The sequence below is a fragment of the Engystomops pustulosus genome, chromosome 2 (assembly GCF_040894005.1).
Source record: "Engystomops pustulosus chromosome 2, aEngPut4.maternal, whole genome shotgun sequence".
NCBI classification, from domain to species: Eukaryota; Metazoa; Chordata; class Amphibia; order Anura; family Leptodactylidae; genus Engystomops; species Engystomops pustulosus.
Window position 1 is genome coordinate 84,379,045 of NC_092412.1, and position 15,179 is coordinate 84,394,223.

Consider the following 15,179-nt stretch of genomic DNA (forward strand, 5'->3'; position numbering starts at 1 on the left):
TCACTCAACCCACAATGCTATCACAGGGAGGAGTTTCCATGGGAGTGGAGGTCTGAAAAAGACCTCGTGACTGCCATGTACAGAGGCCTATTAGGCTTCAAGACTGAGTCTAATAGACAAACTGTCAGTAGCAGTACTGAAATGTGTTGTTTACAAGATCAAGGTATTCGTACCTTAATTGGACAGTGAAAAAAAGTTAATAATAAAATAAATAATAAAATAAGGGTTTCAAAACTAGAACATAAATAAATAATAAAATTAAAAACACCCCAAAATAGTCCTTTTCCACAAATACCTATATGAAGAGTTGAAACTGATGAAATTAAAAAAAAAACACAAAATGGATACTTCCATGGCTGAAGTGAGCTTGACAAGAAGGACTATATTTTTCTACCCCTACTGAGAAGGGCATAAAAATGAAATTAAAAAAACTATTTCAAAATTGCAATTTTAATGCTTCTTACCTACCAAAAAAGTGATCAAAAATTTGGATGCACCCCAAGATGGTACCAATCTAGTCGTTATCTTATCCCGCAATAAAAAATCCTAATAATGCACTTTTCATTAAGGAATAAAAGAATATGGCAACACATATCAAATCAAATCAATGTTCCTTAAAATGATTTTTTTTGTGTTGTATTAAAATACAAGAAAACCTCTAAATGTTTGGTATCGTACTTATTGTTCTATTTTAGCGAATAATTTTATCATGTTTTTATATTGTTAAGTGAACTGTGTAAATGGCTTTACTTACAAACTGTTGCAGTTGCAGAATAACTTTTCTGCACCCCCACAGGAAAGAGTTAATATATTTTTATCATAATGCTATTTTTACCCTACAAATTAACTTAATAAAATATATAAAAAAGTAATGTTTGTGTCCTGAATTCGTTGTGTCCTTAAAGTGTTTATGCATTATTACGTGTCTTACTTTCCGGAGACAAAGGTGAAATTTCCTGACATTACATTTATAGCCCAAAGTTTTATCAAAGTATACTGTACTAGTTCCCTTTCATTTATGATCCTTTTTGTTAAAAAGAAAAATATGTCGGCTCACCCTCTAGCATCTTCAGCATGTGTCATGGATTCCTCCTGGATACAAGGAGTATGGGATCACACAAAAGAAAAAAAAGCTAAAAAAGTAGTTAATGACAAACACAGAATAAAAATGTTATTTCAGACAAGTAAAAATAGTAGACGCAAAACTGTAAAGAAAATAAAAACACATTTTGTTACAAGCTTAAGCAAACAATTTTTTTCCATCAAAAAACTGGTTGAGCAAAAACTTCCAAAACTAGAAATTAGCGAGCATAGTTAAAAGGTTTTTCCCGCAAAACTGGTTAGGCCCTATCCACAGTATAGAGCCTAGCTTACTCATCAGTGGGGGCCTCAGTATTAATTACATTATATAGCTTATTATCATCTGAAAATATTGAAACTTGACTGTGTAAACCCACTGTAGGGTCATTAATAAATATATTAAGAAGAAAAGGGCCCACTGTATCCATTGTCTTGAAAAGTCCGTATACACAGCATCCACAGCCTCCCCCAGCTCCATTCTAGAACTTACCTTCTCATAGAAGCCAAATTAGTCTGACAGGAACGATCCCTCATAATCCCATGGTGATGCTTGGTTATGAGTTTATGAACAGTTAGATATTCCAGGATAGCATCCCTCAAATATTTTACCAAAAACAGAAGTTAAACTCACAGGTCTGAAGTTTCCGGGATCACTTTTTGATCCTTTTTTTGTAAATTGGCACCACATTTGCTATGTGCCAGTCCTGTGGAACTGAAACGGTCCTTAAGGAATATTCAAATATTAAAAATAGTTGTCTGTCTAGCACTTAAAGGGGTTGTCCACTTTCAGTAAATATTTTATATGGTTTGTATAAGGAAAAGTTATCCAATTTTCCAAAATACTTTCTCACTGTTTTCTAGATCTATGCTTGCTGTCATTCTAAAGAAAGCTTCTATGTTTACTTCTAGTGGATAGATATCTCAAACAATATAAAATATTTGCTTAAAGTGGACAGCCCCTTTAATTCATGCAGTACTCGGGGTTGTATGCCATCTGGGTCTGGTGAGCTTAATGTTTGTGAGGCGGCATTGCACCTCTTCCTGGGTTAAGCTATTGACAAAAGAGAATTTACATTATTCTTCATCATGTCTTCCACCATGGGATTTTCCTGGGTAAAGTCAGTTGAGAAGGAAACATTCTATAAATTGGCTCTTTCCTCATCTCCTTCCACCATGACCCACAGGTTATTCCTCAAAGTTCCTACAATCTCCGTTTTTAGTTTCTTATCATTTATATACTCATTTATACTTATAGAATAATTGAGGAATGTTTTACTTTCTTTTACAACATTTCTTTCAGTCTCTATTTTTACAGCCTTTATCTGTTTTTTTGCAAATTATTTTTTTTCTCTGTGCTCGCCTTACAGTATACATTAACCACATTGGGGTTTTTTTTGTTTCTCTTATGATTTTTCATGTATGGAATGTGTATTTAGCAGGACTTTTTTAGAATATTTGTGATTTAGAATATTTAGAATATTTGTTTTTAGGTGATTTTGTTTTTAAGAACATTGTCCCAGTTTATGCCTTTAAGGTCCTCCCTTCTATGCTGAAAATGTGCCCTACAGGAGTCTAAAGTGTTTATTGCCCCTCTACTAACCATCTTAGTAAAGCTTAATATAAAATTAACGAAATTGTGGTCAACCTGTAATTTTGATATCCTGTCAGGTCTGTCGGTTAGGATATGGTGGAGCAGTGCCCCCCTCTTGTTGGCTCCGGGACTAGTTGTGACAGGTTATTGTCTTTTGCTGTTGACAAAAACCTGCCAGCTTTAAAGGACTTGCAGGTTTCTGCCCCCAGTCAATATTTGGGTAATTAATGTCCCCCAAGATGAGTACTTCACCATGCTTTTAGGCTGACTTAATTTGACTTATCAGCAGTTCCTCTTCTGCCTCCATTATATTTGAAGCCTTATAACAAGTTATATTTTATTATTCTTTTTTCTACCCTTATAAGGCACTCTATATTTTCATTTATTTCACTGATATCTCACAGGATGGGCTTGTGGCAAGATTTCACATAAAATCAAACCCATCCATCTTTTTTATTAATGCCATCACTTCTGAAAAAACTATAACCATCTATATTAACAGCCCAGTCAGCTATTGTCCAACCATGTTTCACTAAAACCCACTATATCATATTTACCCTCCAACATCAAGAGTTCCAGTTCCTCCATTTGTTTTTGAGGCATCTGTCATTAGTGTTCATAAATTGTATATGGTTTTCCCTATTCCTTTGGTTTTTGTTTGCCGATCTTATCCCAGCTCCCCTCTTCCCCCATGTACCATAACTCTTCCCACTTTCTACACAGTCTTGCCCTGTAGTTGCCACGTCTAAATGCCCTCACCCCAGGCCTCTAGTTTAAACAGTTCTCCAACCTTCTTTCTATCCATATTTCTCCCAAAACAGCTGCATCCTCCTTATTGAAATGCAGCCCATCCCTGTTGTAGATCCTGTAGCCAGCAGCAAAGTCAGCCCAGTTCTCCATGAACCTAAACCCATCCTACTACAGTATGGCGGTATATGGGGATTTTCCTCGTTATTCATTACAATGTGCTGATAGCACATTGTAATGAAAGGGTTAAAACAAGACAGCCTTGTGTTTTAAGAAGACCCATGACTGTCATGGTGATGGATATTGAGCCAACCCAGGACCCGAACTTGAACTTTACACTTCAGTCAGAGCTTCAACCTCTATAAACATACTAATATATTAGTCAACAAAAAGTAAAAAAAACTTGTATGGTCTTTTACTTATTTATATCTTGCAGATTTATTTCACCTGAAGAAAAATGTAATTCAATTGTACTTCAGATCACTGCATACAGAATTACATTTATAATATTTAGTCATGTGTAAATATTAATTATTTTTACAGAAAGTTACACTGTATAAATATTCAATGAATCTTTTAATTGTGAGCCACGTTATCACTGTTAATAAACTAATTTAAAGTACTGCATTTGTTAGAAACGAAATCCAAAATGTAAAGAAAACACACGGGAGATATGCAAAATAATGAGAAGGAAGCCAAATAGGAATAATGAAGATGCAGAAATCCAGCGACTTATTCATTAAAAGTGAAAACAAGAAGGAATTGTAACTAGACAGTAGAAGTAGACCGCCATTGTTTGCTGCAAGAAACAAGAAAAAAAGAAAACCTTCACATTCATGTAGATTAAACAGTATTATTAACAATAAAATACTGTTCTATTGCCTTTACAGAATGGCAATGATTTCTGAAATTTGGTTTGTAAATGTAGACTGTCTTTTAAAGCAAGAAGTTTGTTAAACTAAAGATAAAAAATTAGAGAAGATACAGTATTGAATGTCATTTTGAGAGAATAATACTATAAACAATGCTAAATACAAAACAATGGAAAACACTATTATATAATAGTATAAGTCAACCTGAGTATAACCCAAGGTCCCTAATTTGCCACAAATAACTGGGAAAACGTATTGACCCGAGTATAAGCCTAGGGTGGGAAATGCATTGGTCACAGCCTCCCCCAGTAATGAAAAGCCCCATGGAGCCAGCCCTTCCCACTGATGAAATGCCCCATGCAGCCACCCCCCACATTGATGAAATGCCTTATGTAGACAGTCCCCCCACTGATGAAATGTCCCATGCAGCCACTCCCCCCCCCCACTGATGAAATGTCCAATGCAGCCAGCCCCCTACTGATAAAATACCCTATGCAGCAAGCCCTTCTACTACTAATGAAATGCCCCCTGCAGCCAGCCCCCTCTAATGATGATGAAATGCCCCCTACCTCCAGCCCTCCTCCCCCCAATAAAAATTTCCTGCAGCCCCTCAACTAATAAACTTACATACTCACCTCCGGTGTTTCCTGATGCTTCACACGGCTTCTATTCTTTCTTCTTTTTGAATATAACAGCAGGCAGAGGTCCGTCCATGCTCTCTGCCCGCCAGCTCACACTAAGATGTCATCCGCAGCAACACCACAGATTTTTATTTTATATTATTATTACATTTATTAATTGATAATGTACATGCATTCAGTGTTGCCATTGTCCCAATGCCTTTGCAATGCATTTTGAAACGCAATGTAAACAGATAGTAGGACTGCAGCCTCAAGGAAATCTCTACAGCTTATAAGTTAAACATTCACTGCATGAAGCACAGCTGATATGGCTCTCCTTAGGGGATCCTTTTAATGTGCATAAAGTAGGTTAAAGGCAGTTGCATTAGGTCCATTATTACTAAGCTATATGATTTACCTGGAAACAATGCAGAATTTCAACGAAACTGTATATATTTTTCATTAAAAAGGATGAAGATACACAGTCATTGGCTTGGCTTCCTTGACAAATCTCTGTCTACAATGAAATATAAATCGTCTTTTGTTACGAACACATGGAGAGGACTTTCTGTCAGTTTTATGCCCTGCTCTTTTTGCACCACAATATGGCAGAAAAGACCCAATGTTGCATATACTATCAAGAGTAAACTCATCCATATTTCATGCTACTCATTCCTCAGAAAGAATACAATTGTACACAGGTTCCATTTAACTGTAATGTCCCATATAAGTTTTAAAGGTGTAAATAAAGAAGGAACTTCACTTCTTGTATCATTGATATAGTGGTTTAACCGGTTAAGGACCGGGCCCTTTTTTTTCATGTCCATTTTTCACTCCCCACCTTCAAAAATCTATAACTTTTTTATTTTTACACATAATGAGCTGTGTGACGGCTTGTTTTTTGCATAGCAAATTGCACTTCATAGTGATTTGAGTGCCTTTGAACGTGGCATGGTTGTTGGTGCCAGAAGGGCTGGTCTGAGTATTTCAGAAACTGCTGATCTACTGGGATTTTCATGCACAACCATCTCTAGGGTTTACAGAGAATGGTCCGAAAAAGAAAAAACATCCAGTGAGCGGCAGTTCTGTGGGCGGAAATGCCTTGTTGATGCCAGAGGTCAAAGGAGAATGGGCAGACTGGTTCGAGCTGATAGAAAGGCAACAGTGACTCAAAACGCCACCTGTTACAACCAAGGTAGGCAGAAGAGCATCTCTGAACGCACAGTATGTCGAACTTTGAGGCAGATGGGCTACAGCAGCAGAAGACCACACCGGGTGCCACTCCTTTCAGCTAAGAACAGGAAACTGAGGCTACAATTTGCACAAGCTCATCGAAATTGGACAGTAGAAGATTGGAAAAACGTTGCCTGGTCTGATGAGTCTTGATTTCTGTTGCGACATTCGGATGGTAGGGTCAGAATTTGGCGTCAACAACATGAAAGCATGGATCCATCCTGCCTTGTATCAACGGTTCAGGCTGGTGGTGGTGGTGTCATGGTGTGGGGAATATTTTCTTGCCACTCTTTGGGCCCCTTGGTACCAATTGAGCATCGTTGCAACGCGACAGCCTACCTGAGTATTGTTGCTGACCATGTCCATCCCTTTATGACCACAATGTACCCACCATCTGATGGCTACTTTCAGCAGGATAATGCGCCATGTCATAAAGCTGGAATCATCTCAGACTGGTTTCTTGAACATGACAATGAGTTCACTGTACTCAAATGGCCTCCACAGTCACCAGATCTCAATCCAATAGAGCATCTTTGGGATGTGGTGAAACGGGAGATTCGCATCATGGATGTGCAGCTGACAAATCTGCGGCAACTGTGTGATGCCATCATGTCAATATGGACCAAAATCTCTGAGGAATGCTTCCAGCACCTTGTTGAATCTATGCCACAAAGAGTTCTGAAGGCAAAAGGGGATCCAACCCGTTACTAGCATGGTGTACCTAATAAAGTGGCCGGTGAGTGTATATTTATGTCAGTTCTAGGGAAAGGGTGGTGATTTGAAATTTTAGGTTTTTTTATTATCATTTTTTTTTACTTTTTTTTATTTTTCTTTTTACTATTTTTCAGACTCCCTAGGGTACTTTAACTCTAGATTGCCTGATTGATCCTATCATATACTGCCATACTACAGTGGATCTTCTGTGGATCTTCCGAAGACCCGAGGCTACCTTGGAGACGGATCGGCGATTCCAGGTAAGATGGCGGCGCCCATGCACCGCTATCTTTTTGAGGCTGCCGGCAGCTTTGCCGGCAGCCATCGCAGTGATAACACCCGTGATCGGTGCTAGCACCGATAGTGGGTGTTACCGGTAAGCCTTTGCTGCAATATATGCAGCAAAGACTTACCGGCTGTGGAGAGGGCTCAGCCAGTGAGCCCTCTCTATGCAGCGCGACCCGACCGCCGCCGTGAATACACAGTGGGCAGTCGTGAACTGGGTAAGGGGAATCTGTCATGAAGACTTATGCTACAAACTGCCTCCATCCTCTTATCCACTGCTGTGTCAGGAACACAATCAGGGCCGGCACCAGCACAGGGCATACCTGGGTAAGTGCCAGGGTCCAGAGTTACTGGGGGGCACATATAAGGCTGTACATAAGAAATCCATGGGGTGAGGGGGAATTTATATAAAATAAACAAGAGGGGCCCATATGGTATTATAAACTAGGGAATATTTTAGGGAACAGGAGATTTAGTTTCTAAATTTTAATGCCGCCATGTGAATTCACTGCAAAGTGCCCCACAATTGTGATCAATTCTCTTTAAGTGAACAACAACTGCCAAGTAGCTATGTGTAAAAAACACAATATAAAATGCTTTTCTTTAAAGCTGGAACTGTAATTTACTAATGCTAAGAATAAGATATGTTGGCTGAAACCTAGAATGTTATCATTCAAATAAAAAAAAATGAAACACAATTTTCTTTATGGATCTACAATAAGAAAGAAAGTATAAAATAATCCGTTTTTGTCACTACACTGATCGTTTCATTACAAATTCTAAGGAACAATTATGAGGTATGACTACAATTGCACAGCGTAATTTAGTTGCATTCTTTTTGTGGTAACATTGTGACATTACTGCAATGTATGACTATAGTTCTTTTTTACAAAAGGTTTCAACCACTAAAAAAAAAAATGATGACTTAATATTAATTTAACGCAAAGTGCAAGTGATTCTATGTTGCCAAGGAGCCATAGCCTCACACCTAAGCATCACTTATCCAACCAACTCAGACTACATTTTCTGTACCAAGTGAGAGATCAATTTAATAAAGACATGGCCTTGGGCAGACTGCAGAACCAATCATGAGCTGCAGTGTTAAAGCTCCAAATGACATTATTTATTTATCCAGTATCTTCAAAGAAAATAATACTAAGAAAATTCAGGGAATTGACCTAAATTATAGACAATACTCTTAACTGTGGAAAGGAGATAAAAAGTTAACTGAAATTAAAATAGCAAAGAAACCAGTGAAGACAGTAATAAACCAAGTCAGGGAGATTTGCAAAGGCAATAAAACCGAAATCCAGAAAAATATACAAATAGTTATCTTGTATCATAATGAAAAAGGAAAGATTATACCAAATGTCAGTATAATTTCCAATGTATAACACGTTATATACAAAATTCTATCCACTTCAATTACAGATCATTATAAAAGAATGGAGTTAACCAAATTAAAGAGATAATAAAATAAACATAGCAGTGATCATACAGTGGGAAGGGAAAGTGCTCCTTCAGAATGTAACAGCTTGTGCATGCATAACACAGAGTGGCTCTGATAACATACCCATAGCCTTTCTGACTGATAAGCATAATCTTAAAAGTTGATTTTAAAATGAAGGTGTCCATGGACAAGAAATATAGATAGTTCCTGCATCTATGAGGAAGTATCCTTGGTTTATCATGCTTTATTTTGATGGTAGATTTTCTTTAAGAAATAACAATTAAAGGAGCCACTGGCAAAATAATGTACCATATTTTTCGGACTATAAGGCGCACAAAAAATCCTTTGATTTTCTCAGAAATCAAAGGTGCGCCTTATAGACCAGTGCCCCTTATATATGAACCGTACTTACAGACAACAGCTGCCTTGAACTGTGCACAGGTCTGCCACCTGCTAGTCATTCATCCTTATAATCAGGTGCGCCTTATATTCCGGTGCACCTAGACATTTTAGCATTTATTGATGGTGGCTCTTATACTCTGGTGCGCCTTATAGTCCGAAAAATACTTACACAAAAAATTGGATAAAAGACTTGTTCATATAAGTTCCATTTTATGACATGGGACCAACATTTGTGCTGAAAATTATCAAATTTTATATATTATCTTTTTTATATTTTATATATTTTTATATTCTAAAATTAACAAAGCAAGACAAATATGGGTAAAGGGTGGTTTTAGTGAATAATTATTTAAGTTTATGGAAGGAAACTTTTCAAGATGAGTGTTGACCATGGTGGCCATTTCGAAGTTGTCTATTTTGGATCTAACTTTTTTCACAAACATATTGAGAATGTACAATGGTGTGCTTGGTTTTAACATACTGCACATCTCATATCTTCACATTAAGATGATTGCTTTCAGATGACCACATTGACTACATTAACAGAAAGTGGATTGGTCGTCACTGGCCAGTTGAATGGCCCCCAATGTCTCCTGATCCAACCCCCTTAGACTTTGGGGTCATCTGAAGGCAAAGGATGTAGCATCTGAAGACAAGTTGTGCAGGATCTGAAACAATGGATAAAGGAAACCTAAACTAGGATTTCTTCTGTGGTGTTGCTTTCAGTGTGCCAAGATTGGGAGAAGAGGGTTGCAATGACAATCCAACATAAATAGTCCACCCTGTATAAAAAAGAAAAGTCAGTTCAAGAGTTAATATATAAAACATAGATATAATATGATGCCTCTACATGTATCATCAATAAGCAGAATAGAGAATAATGTCATCAAATGAATTCAACATTGTAATATGCCATTAAACTAAAGCATTGCTATAATATACTGTGTTTCCTTATCCATGAAAAGATGGATGGTGAAAAAAAATAGTCATAAAAACTCTTACCTTTAAAGTTGGAGAAAAATGTTGTAAATTGTTAAAATCATAAGAAAGTTCAGTATGAGGCCTAACATTTCACACAATACCCGGTTAACATCATTTTACTTAATAAAAAAAATGCAGTTGCTAGCTAAAAGCAATTGTGTTTGGAGGGCTTTAAGATGCAAAAGAATAGCCTGTAGTTGCATAGCTACTATCACATTGCAATCCCTCATGGTCCATATGTGGTAAGGCATGTTGACACTCCTATTCAAGTGACTGTCTGTCTCTGACACTCTCTTTCCAGTGACTGTCTATCTCTGACACACTCATTCCAGTGATTGTCTGTTTCTGACACTCTCATTTCAGTGACTGTCTGTCTCTGACTCTCTCATTTCACTGACCATCTGTCTCTGACACTCTCATTCCAGTGACTGTCTCTGACACTCTCATTCCAGCCACTGTCTGTCTCTGACACTCTCATCACAGCGACTGTCTGTCTCTGACTCTGTATCTGAACACATGAAGTCACAGCAGTCCCAATGGACTTTTTCTCCACCTCATCCTCCATGGAGGCTGCTGTGATTTCATGTGATCATGTGATAGCATACAGTTTGCTATTTTTAGAAGGCTAAAGGACCTCCGGTGATGTCACTCTGGTCACATGACATGAATGTAACACAAGGCATTGTGTAAATAAATTGACAGAATATTTCCTATAAGTAACTAGAGGTTTATATGTCCGTAGTTAAAAATTTGCAGACAGCCCCTAAGTGCAAGTAGGCAGAGCAGTGATTTGAAGGTATACAGAGCTGTCAGTCAACATAATGGTGTGTGGTTCACTGCCAGCCTGAGAGAGAGAGAGAGAAGAGTCAGAGCCAGCAGACATGAGTCAGAAAAGCTAATTTGTACATGAGAAAAATGGCTGAAATTCAGACACAGTGCCTCACTGGCGGCTACTTTAAGGTGATATGGGGAGGATGTGTAACCCTTTATCAGCAGGCATTGATAGTCAGGGTGGTAAAATTCTGATGACATGTCTTCTTTAATGTAAATGTGTTCGAAATTATATAATGGACTCAATTTTCATTTTTACGTTTCCTTGTGACACTGATTTATATTTCTTGATGTAAAAAGAAAAAAATGCTTAATCATTATAATTATTGTGCAAATAACCTAATTTTAACCAAGGCTTCCTAAACTTTAAGGAAGGACTCTCTGAAAAGGCTCAATACAGTTGATGAGTTCCCATGTCAACACCTCTCAATCAATGTGCCTGACATTTGGTTTGGTATGTTATGATATGCTGGGTTTGGTTTCCAGTAAATGTGACTCTTAAATATTTTGCTTATGGTCTCCTCTGTCCAAAGGACATTGTTTTAGAAGTTTTGTGGTTTCTTTAAATGCAACTTTCAAACATGAAGCCTCCTGCCATGCTTTTTTTTTTTAGAAAACTGGCTATTAGAAAAGCCATACTGCTCCAGTCCCTTTTAATTGTAATGTAATGAACAAATAATATTCTCCCTGAAGCAAATAGCTTTTGTTCTTCAAAGGCTGTATTTACATTTTTATGACAGCTGTTAAAGTCAATATTTTTTGGCAATCCATCCTGATACAATAAGAAAAACTTTCAAATTCAATGACTTTATACTTTCTTTTTCTTATGACCATAAATATTAGAAGGTTATCACTATGGCAACTAGTTATTTTCAATTTTGCTATAATGTAACAAGGTTTTTACCCCAAAAAAACATCTTAAGAAGACATATTATAATGTACTTATATTGTCGGATTTCCATTTTTATCTTCAAATTTTTTTTAGAGATTTCAACAGAAACGCGGTTGACATTCTTGATCTGAAGCAGAGATGTTTTAAAGCTTTCCTGTGACATATACACTAAATTGTACATAAATGTCCTGTGCTGTAAATTGTATTTGTCAGATATTGTTCCAGTGATAAAACAATGATGACAATATCCGTTAAACATCTTAGATACATTTTGCCTCAGGCAGTACATACTGCATGGTGATATATGCATGGTGAATGGGAATCTACTGTAGAAAAAGAAAAATTTTTTGTATGTAAGAACATTTAACCTTTGCGCAACTTCTATTTAGCAGGAATACATTTACATTGTAAATATACTGGGGGCATAATATGCATCATGTTTGTGTAAGATAAATATTTCTATTCACTAATCAACTATGTCTCATCATTTTTCTATAATGCAATACAATATAACTGGGGTAATGTAAAAAAACACCAAAAAGTTATTTGAAAACAGTAAATTATAAGTTCAATAAATCAGTGCAAAATATTAAGGGGAACCCGTCAGCAGGGATTTCCCTTAGGACAGGTTGCAGAACCCCATTACAGCATTGCAAATATGCCTTCTTGCTTTCTCTAAGGATTTGCATTACAATATAATGGTTTACCCTTACCTTGTACCCTGGCAGAATCCTCTGTAGAGTCCTAGGGGTTGGGCTTTGGTTTGGATGCTTTTCAAAAAACAACATGTGACTTGTTTGTGCTACAAATACCTGCTTTTTCTTAAAGGGGTATTCCGGGAATATGAACGTGTGACTCAAAAACACATGATGATATAAATAAATGAATACAACAATACTCAATGTCATTAGTCACAAAACGGATCTTAAATAGTTTGATTTTATGATTTACAAAATTTATGGGCTCTCTAAAGTAGGTGGAGTTATCACTAAGATGGCCGCCACTGGAAACTACATGTTCCATGATCCTTTAGTTCTCAGTAACTCCTCCTCCCTCTCAGGCTCTGCTCCCAGTGATGATCTAACAGACTCTCCTGTTCTGTTACCATAGTAATGATGTGTTACTGCCATCACCACAACACTGGCCATACTGGATGCACTGCAACCAACTGACTACAGCCAAACATAGTGGTGATCACATGACCTGCCCAGGCAGGTGCAGGACATGTGACGTGGACATGTGATCAGCGGCCATCTTATGTCCTGTGTTGCTCTGCAACGGACCGCGCGGAGGAAGTTAACAGACTGATTAAAGGGCCAGTAGCATTTTAGTTCTCCATCATAGTGTATGTCACCAGCATTTTCTGCTAAGGGGAGCAAAATTTTAAATAACAACTAATTACACATTAGCTTATATTTTAATGACTGATTTATATATGAATTATGCTTATTCCTGGAATACCCCTTTAAAGCTCACATCTTGGTGAGCTGACATTAGTGGGGGAGGGAGGAATTGTACAGGAGGACAAAAGTGGGGGCCAAGAGCTGTGCAGTATGTTTTTTTTAAATGAATCTAAACCAAAGCCCAGCCCCTGTGACTACACAGAGGAAGCCATGCATATTATAACATACAAATATATTGTAATGCAAAAGCATAGAGAAAACAGAAAGGCATATCTGCAATGCAGCTGTAATGGGCTTCTGCAACCTGTCTTTAGTGAAAATGAGGAGTCTGGTTTATTATATGAATATGGCTACTTGAGCAGTAGTAGAAACTCAATGTATACAAGCAAAAATACATGGCTAAGGGTCCAGTTATTCAAAGTAAATACTAGCATGTGATACAAATTCAACGCAAGTGTAGAAATATTGTGTAGAAATATTGTTGTTGCCAATATTAGTGATTGCATATATTGTTGCTTTTGTAGGTTAAGTACAACTAGACAGTTTAAGGTTGAAAGGAAGGTTTGGAAGAATTTGGATTGTTCAAAGAAAAATTTGAAAATAAATCTGCAGTACCATTATTTCCTTCTTCCTTTCCCCTGCCTTTTTAATCAGTTTGTGTAAATCAGCTTTCTGTCCAGTACTCCACAGAAAGATAAAGGAATCTGACTATATTTTATAATGACTTAAATATGCAAATAGATTTTTCTGGAAGGGATAAGGAAAATTTGGCCTCTTGAATACCTTGTAAGGCAGCCTACTTTAACAGCAAGCATTTGTTAGAAAGCCTAATAACATGATGCAGAATGAGAATAGCCAAACCAGTATATCTATTCCATAAAGACTCTATTGACTTAAAGGGGTATTCTCATTTGGGCATTTACATTCAGTTTCATTAATCTGCCATACATAAACATTTCTTCAATTGGATGTTATTAAAATAAATGTTCCTGTGTGAAGATAATTTTTCATAAATGCAGCCATGTCAGGAGGGGGCCGGGGGCACAATCCAGCACGCACCCAGCAGTGCATCCCCGGCCGTGGAAATGCCCTGCAGGGACCTGCATCCCCGGGCCCGTGAACCACTACGGCTGCTACAGCGATAGTTATGCCACTGCCTGATGGTAATCACATGGTCCTATTTTCATATTTTTTTTCTTACATCCAGCTTTATTCAAAGTAACAATGAAGAACAACTGGGATAAATGAATAAAGAGTGCTTGCTTCAATAAAGTGAACTTAAATGTAAAAACTTATACTGAGTTATGTGTAAATGAAAACTACAATACATAGAAAAGAAAAAAGCAAGCAAAGTAAACACTGATATATTTTTACAATTCTAAAGTAACTTCATTTTTCACCTTTAATGTCCATATATACCATAATACTTTATCCTTGAAACACGGAAGTGGAAAATTCCATATAATATAAAACCACAAATGGATATGACCTCACCTTTGTGAGGGGGCAAGGGGCTGTGTGCTAGACATTAATACAGTGGCTAATTCATGGCCACAGCTATTGTGCACGGTCATGGAAGTCAATGGAGCCTTGAATGAACCACCATATTTGCTCCTAGCTCAAGGCCCCAAAAACTGTTATGTGCATGATGCCTTAATCATGATTTTTCATTATAAGTATGAAGTTAAAGAACTAAGTTGCCTATTAAGACTGGATTACTGTGTCTCACCTCACTGTGAATGTGTTAAGCAGCCACATCGCACCTTATAGAGCATGTCCTATTGCATTTCCGATTGGCGGTGAGGCCAGGCATTTTTAATGGACATCGGAGGGTTGAGTGGCGCACACCTGCTGATGTCCTATGGGTTGAAACAATTGGACACAACCCCTTGTTTGTGGCCCACAAACAGCACACAGCCATGTGCATGAGACCTAAAATAGATAACAGTAGCGTCCATTGCATAACAACGACTTAGATAATGTAGCCGGCAAATTTAGTACTTGAAAGAACAAATGTACTTCTATGTCACAATATTCTAGCTATCAACCTATGACAGGAAGGGGGATGATAGATAGAT